The sequence below is a fragment of the Pseudophryne corroboree genome, unplaced genomic scaffold (assembly GCF_028390025.1).
Source record: "Pseudophryne corroboree isolate aPseCor3 unplaced genomic scaffold, aPseCor3.hap2 scaffold_217, whole genome shotgun sequence".
In the NCBI taxonomy this organism is placed as follows: domain Eukaryota; kingdom Metazoa; phylum Chordata; class Amphibia; order Anura; family Myobatrachidae; genus Pseudophryne; species Pseudophryne corroboree.
Genome location: NW_026968815.1, coordinates 962,552 through 969,770, shown reverse-complemented (window position 1 = coordinate 969,770; position 7,219 = coordinate 962,552).

The window sequence follows — 7,219 nt, the reverse complement described above, 5'->3', positions numbered from 1 at the left end:
AGGTATCTCCAGTCCGGAGGAAGGAGATTTCATGGTTTTGGTAGACATAAGGATGCCTAATTACATGTTCCCGTTTAGCCACTGCATCAAGCTACCTGAGGTTTGCAATTCAGGATTGTCATTACCAATTTCAGACGTTGCCATTTGGTCTGTCCACGGCTCCGAGGATTTTCACCAGGGTGATGGTGGAAATGATGGTTCTCCTTCGCAAGCAAGGAGTCACAATTATGCCGTACTTGGATGATCTCCTGATAAAGGCGAGATCCAGGGACCAGTTGGTGCAAAACATCTACTCTCCCTGACAGTTCTTCAACAACATGGTTGGCTCCTAAACTTGCCAAAATCGCAGTTGGTCCCAATGACGCGGTTGTTGTTTCTGGGAGTCATACTGGACACAGAAGAGGCTTTCTTCCAGTGGAAAGGCTATGGAGTTCGAGAGTCTGGTCAAACAAATTCTGAAACCAGCAAGAGTGTTAATCCATCAATGCATTCTGTTGCTGGGGAAGATGGTTGCGGCCTACGAGGCCATTCAGTTTGGCAGGTTCCATGCCAGAGTGTTCCAGTGGGACCTGTTGGACAAGTGGTCCGGATCCCACCTACACATGCACCGGAGGATAATCCTGTCTTCCAAGACCAGAATCTTACTCCATTGGTGGCTGCACAGTTCTCACCTCCTAGAGGGGCGATGGTTCGGGATCCAGGACTGGATCCTAGGGACCATGGATGCAACCCTCCGAGGCTGGGGAGCAGTCACACAGGGGGAAAACATTCAAGGAAGATGGTCAAGTCAGGAAAGTTTTCTCCACATAAATGTTCTGGAGTTAAGGGCCATTTAATAACTGCAGACACAGTACGCACTGGGACGGGTGCCCAGCATCCTCTACGGACTAAGAGAAAAGGATTTACCGGTAGGTATTAAAATCCTATTTTCTCTAACGTCCTAGAGGATGCTGGGGACTCCGTAAGGACCATGGGGATAGATAGGCTCCGCAGGAGACATGGGTACTTTAAGAAAGACTTTAGTTCTGGGTGTGCACTGGCTCCTCCCTCTATGCCCCTCCTCCAGACCTCAGTTTGATACTGTGCCCAGTGGAGACTGGGTGCTTTTCAGGAGCTCTCCTGAGCTTTCTGACAGAAAGTATTTTGTTAGGTTTTTAATTTTCAGGGAGCACTGCTGGCAACAGACTCCCTCATCGAGGGACTGAGGGGAGAGAAGCAGCCCTACTCTCTGAGTTGCAAGGTCCAGCTTCTTATCCACCATTAGCTCCAGAGGGATTGGTACGCAGGATCTCACCCTCGCCGTCCGTCCCAGAGCCGCGCCTCCGTCCCCTTTGCAGAGCCGGAAGATAGAAGCCGGGTGAGTATGAGAAGAAAAGAAGACTTCAGAGGCGGCAGAAGACTTCATGATCTTCACTGAAGTAACGCACAGCACTGCAGCTGTGCGCCATTGCTCCCATACACCTCACACACTCCGGTCACTGTAAGGGTGCAGGGCGCAGGGGGGGCACCCTGGGCAGCAATATAAACCTCTTTTTTGCAAAAATATAACACATATACAGCGGGGCACTGTATATATGTATGAGCCCCCGCCAATTTTACAGTTTAAGCGGGACAGAAGCCTGCCGCCGAGGGTGCGGGGCTTCTCCCTCAGCACTCACCAGCGCCATTTTTTCTTCACAGCACCGCTGAGAGGAAGCTCCCCGGACTCTCCCCTGCTTATACCACGGTAGACAAGAGAGTTGAAAAGAGGGGGGGGGGCACATAATTTGGCGCAAATTACATACAGCAGTACTACTGGGCAAACATTAAGTTACTGTGTATTCCTGGGTTATATAGCGCTGGGGTGTGTGCTGGCATACTCTCTCTCTGTCTCTCCAAAGGGCCTTGTGGGGAAACTGTCTTCAGAAAAAGCATTCCCTGTGTGTGTGGTGTGTTGGTACACGTGTGTCGACATGTCTGAGGAAGAAGGCTATATTAGAGAGGAGCAGGAGCAAATGAATGTGGTGTCTCCGCCGACAGCTGATTGGATGGATATGTGGAATGTTTTAAATGCTAGTGTAAACTCATTGCACAAAAGATTAGACAAGGCTGAAGCTTTGGGACAGTCAGGGTCTCAACCCATGCCTGATCCTATGTTGCAGGGACTGTCAGGGTCTCATAAGCGCCCACTATCCCAGATTGTTGACACAGATACAGACACGGATTCTGACTCCAGTGTCGATTACGATGATGCAAAGTTACAGCCAAAATTGGCAAAATCCATTCGATATATGATTATGGCAATAAAAGATGTTTTGCACATCAGAGAGGAACCCCCTGTCCCTGACAAGAGGGTACATATGTACAAGGTGAAAAAGCCTGAGGTAACCTTTGAGGGGGTCACACGAGCTGAACGAGTTATGTGAAAAAGCTTGGGAATCTCCAGATAAAAGACTGCAGATTTCCAAAAGGATTCTTATGGCGTATCCTTTCCCATCAATGGATAGGTTACGATGGGAATCCTCCCCTAGGGTGGACAAAGCATTAACACGCTTATCCAAGAAGGTAGCCCTCCCGTCCCAGTATACGGCTACCCTCAAAGAGTCTGCTGACCGCAAACAGGAGATTACCCTGAAGTCCATTTATACACATTCAGGTACCTTACTCAGACCGGCAATTGCGTCGGCCTGGGTGTGTAGTGCTGTAGCGGCATGGACGGATACCTTATCTGAGGGGATGGATACCCTAGATAAGGATACTATTTTATTGACCCTGGGGCATATAAGAGATGCTGTCCTATATATGTGTGTATGCAAACTACAGGTGGTGCTGCAGGGCTCACACCCTTTTACTTGTCTTGTAGAGCAACTCTGGAGCTGTTTCTGGGTCCAGCTGCTGCAAGAAATCAGCTTGAATGCTTCAGGGGCTGGGGCATGGCCAACATGAGCCCACACTGATGGGGGGTGGGGGTGTATAAAGCGATTTAGGGGTCATCCAAGCGCAACCCCACAAAGGCCGCCATGCCCTGCGTGACCCTTTTCTCTTTTCATATGCAGACGAGGGTTGCAGCCAACTATGCCCACTGCTTGGATGACATCACTATATGCAAATCCATCTGCTGCAGGCCTTCCCCCAGGAATGCTTGCAGTAGTTGTTGCATTTGGTTTGTTGTTTGGGGGTGCTTCAGTATTAGGCAGCCTTCTGCCCTCCCACATTCGTCTGAAAATGTGTTCTCCCTGCAGTTGTTGTTCCCAGATGAGAGTTCCCTTGTGCTTCCTCAGTTGAATCTCCTTAACTTGACAGGGGTGTGCCCGAGCAGCCGCCCTCCACAGCCCTATCCCAACACATACTTATCTTGCATATGAGATCTCTTGATCATGAAGATAGTTCTCACAGGGTGAGGTTCATCCATTACATTTTAAAGTAGGAAGGTACAAATTACATATTCAAATTACATATATGTGCTGGATTCAAATGTTTTCCCTCCTTCCTTTCTCAATTGTGCCCATCAGCAGCTATTCTAATGTTGCTGCCAATGGGTGTGACGCATTCATTTATTCTGTGGGGTACACTGGACTCCACAAGGATTCACATTGTATATGTACACCAGAGTAGGATCTTGATCTGAGGCACCAACAGGCTCAAAGCTTTTGACTGTTCCCAAGATGCTCAGCGCCCCCTCCTCTATAACCTCGCTTCCATGAACAGGGAGCTCAGTTTGTAGTTGGTGCCTTCAGTAGCAGGCCACTTAACAGGGGGCTGCCTCAGGCAGCCTATTCTTAGCTATTAATTTTGGCAAGAAAAGAAGAACTTTTTTTATAAGAATCTACAAGGGCTGCAGCAGGCAAGGTCTAATAGACCTCTTTACTGCAGCTCCATCACTCCCAGTGGCGCAGTATACTCCCGTGCCCCGGTTGCTGGGTCACTGCAGCGGAGGCTCCGGTTTCTTCCTAAGGTCAGTCACACACACACCGCCCTCCGGGATCACGAGGCCGCTGATGGGGGCGGGCCGTGTGCGCACTGGCGTGGACACTGATTACTGGGCAGCCGCTCCACTAGCCACCAGGGACAGTTAAGGAGCACAGCTCAGGGGTTTTTTCTCCTATATTAACCCCATTTTGTACTACCCGCAGTGCATTGTGATAGGTAATGGGGCCTGATTCAGGTTGGATCGCAATCCAACTGCAAAAACTGCTAAGAGCATACGCCTGCATTTTCTGCGGCACCCCGCAGATAATGCGATCACCTCTGCCTGTGAATCGGTGAAGGGGGCGGGGAGGGGGGTCAACAACACTCCATTTCCAAGTCGGAGATGGAGCGGTGCGGGGGCACGGTTTCAAAATGGGGTCGGCAACGGAGAAACAGGAGGCGTGGTCAGAGCAGCTGCATGACATCACATGGGCCGGACTCTGCCAGTGGAGCCCCAGCGTCATGAGGTAGATTTTGTAGAGGCCGGGGAGGACTTCTGTTCCTGGGAACTAGCTGTGTTGTGCAGCTTTATTCCTCTGCCCCTACCTCTGGCAAGAAAGGACGCACCTCGCACTTTCTTGTTTCTTTGTGACCGAAAGGACTGCATTTGATAATGCGGAGCGTTCTTATGCTGTGAGGGAACATAAGGTAAAAAATTTGATTTTCCAACTGTAGCTGTGCGTGTTAATGCTTTGTCCATCCTACGGGAGGATTTCCATCGTAACCTATCCGTTGATGAAAAAGGATACGCCATAAGAATCCTTTTGGAAATCTGCAGTCTTTTATCTGGAGATTCCCAAGCTTTTTCACATAACTCGTTCAGCTCGTGTGACCCCCTCAAAGGTTACCTCAGGCTTCTTTCCCTTGTACATATGTACCCTCTTGTCAGGGACAGGGGGTTCCTCTGTGATGTGCAAAACATCTTTTATTGCCATAATCATATATCGAATGGATTTTGCCAATTTTGGCTGTAACTTTGCATCATCGTAATCGACACTGGAGTCAGAATCCGTGTCGGTATCTGTGTCAACAATCTGGGATAGTGGGCGCTTATGAGACCCTGACAGTCCCTGCAACATAGGATCAGGCATGGGTTGAGTCCCTGACTGTCCCAAAGCTTCAGCCTTGTCTAATCTTTTGTACAATGAGTTTACACTAGCATTTAAAACATTCCACATATCCATCCAATCAGGTGTCAGCGGAGACACCACATTCATTTGCTCCCGCTCCTCTCTAATATAGCCTTCTTCCTCAGACATGTCGACACACGTGTACCGACACACCACACACACAGGGAATACTTTTTCTGAAGACAGTTTCCCCACAAGGCCCTTTGGAGAGACAGAGAGAGAGTATGCCAGCACACTCCCCAGCGCTATATAACCCAGGAATAACACAGTAACTTAATGTTTGTCCAGTAGCGCTGCTGTATGTAATTTGCGCCGAATTATGTGCCCCCCCTCTCTTTTCAACCCTCTTCTCTACCGTGGTATAAGCAGGGGAGAGTCCGGGGAGCTTCCTCTCAGCGGTGCTGTGGAGAAAAAATGGCGCTGGTGAGTGCTGAGGGAGAAGCCCCGCCCCCTCGGCGGCGGGCTTCTGTCCCGCTTAAACTGTAAAATTGGTGGGGGCTCATACATATATACAGTGCCCAGCTGTATATATGTTATATTTTTGCCAAAAAGAGGTTTATATTGCTGCCCAGGGCGCCCCCCCTGCGCCCTGCACCCTTATAGTGACCGGAGTATGTGAGGTGTATGGGAGCAATGGCGCACAGCTGCAGTGCTGTACGCTACCTCAGTGAAGATCATGAACTCTGTGGAGCCCGTCTATCCCCATGGTCCTTACGGAGTCCCCAGCATCCTCTAGGACGTTAGAGAAACTAGGATTTTAATACCTACCGGTAAATCCTTTTCTCTTAGTCTGTTGAGGATGCTGGGCACCCGTCCCAGTGTGTACTGTGTCTGCAGTTATTAAATGGCCCTTAACTCCAGAACATTTATGTGGAGACAACTTTCCTGACTTGACCATCTTCCTTGGACGTTTTCCCCCTGTGTGACTGCTCCCCAGCCTCGGAGGGTTGCATCTGTGGTCCCTAGGATCCAGTCCTGGATCCCGAACCATCGCCCCTCAAGGAGGTGAGAACTGTGCAGCCACCAATGGAGTGAGATTCTGGTCTTGGAAGACAGGATTATCCTCCGGTGCATGTGTAGGTGGTATCCGGACCAATTGTCCAACAGGTCCCACTGGAACACTCTGGCATGGAACCTGCCAAACTGAATGGCCTCGTAGGCCACAACCATCTTCCCCAGCAACTGAATGCATTGATGGATTAACACTCTTGCTGGTTTCAGAATTTGTTTGACCAGACTCTGGATCTCCATAGCCTTTCCACTGGAAGAAAACCTCTTCTGTGTCCAGTATGTGTTATGATTCCAGCACTCTGGTCAGAGAAGATCTTATGGCAAGGACCGGAGCACTGGAACGGAATGCTGGGGAAGGGAGCAGGACAGGAAAATAGCCCCTGGCGCCCTAACTCTGTTGTCTCACCCGTGTTGTCAGAAATCCCCTGCGAGACTATGGTTTCTTGAGCCCTTGGCAGCCGCGTTTGAAGGGCGGATCATGTCTGCCCAACTTCGATGCCCCCCGGTCCTAATGAGAGACAAAGGGAAACCCGAGACAGGGTGATAACAAGAGGCCCTCTAACTAAACAACCAGGCCAGGGGATAAGCAAACTCAAAACTATAATATGTGCGGAGAAACCGCCAGGAAAAAGGACAACCAAAATATCCACTTGTCCAATTCTCCTACCCGGCACCGCCGAGTACCAGAGAGGACTTGTGGAAGCGGAACCCTCCGCAAATGCTACAAACACAAAATATAAAAGGTAAAGCGGCTGAGCCGCAACACACGGCAGAGCCGCAACTCACGAACACCACTGGATATAAAACGGTGATCAGTCAGGACTCCAGGGAACCAAACGACCTCTTGGGATGAGATGACAACTCCCGAATACCGGACTTCTGCGGACTGGAATGACCGGATACAGCAGGACTGGAAACAGACTCTCAGCAAACAAAGGCAGCATGCAGGAAGCTATTACCGGCATCTGTGAGAAGCCCTGGGAGTGTATTTAACAAGGAGTCCTCCAATCAGCTGCTAATGGCTGATTAGAATAAATGCCGTGCAGCTGCCTTGCTGCACGGCCAGAGAGCAGGTGAATATCTTAATTTCCTAAAGCCTAGAAACGGGGAACGCGGTCCGCCAGTGGCGT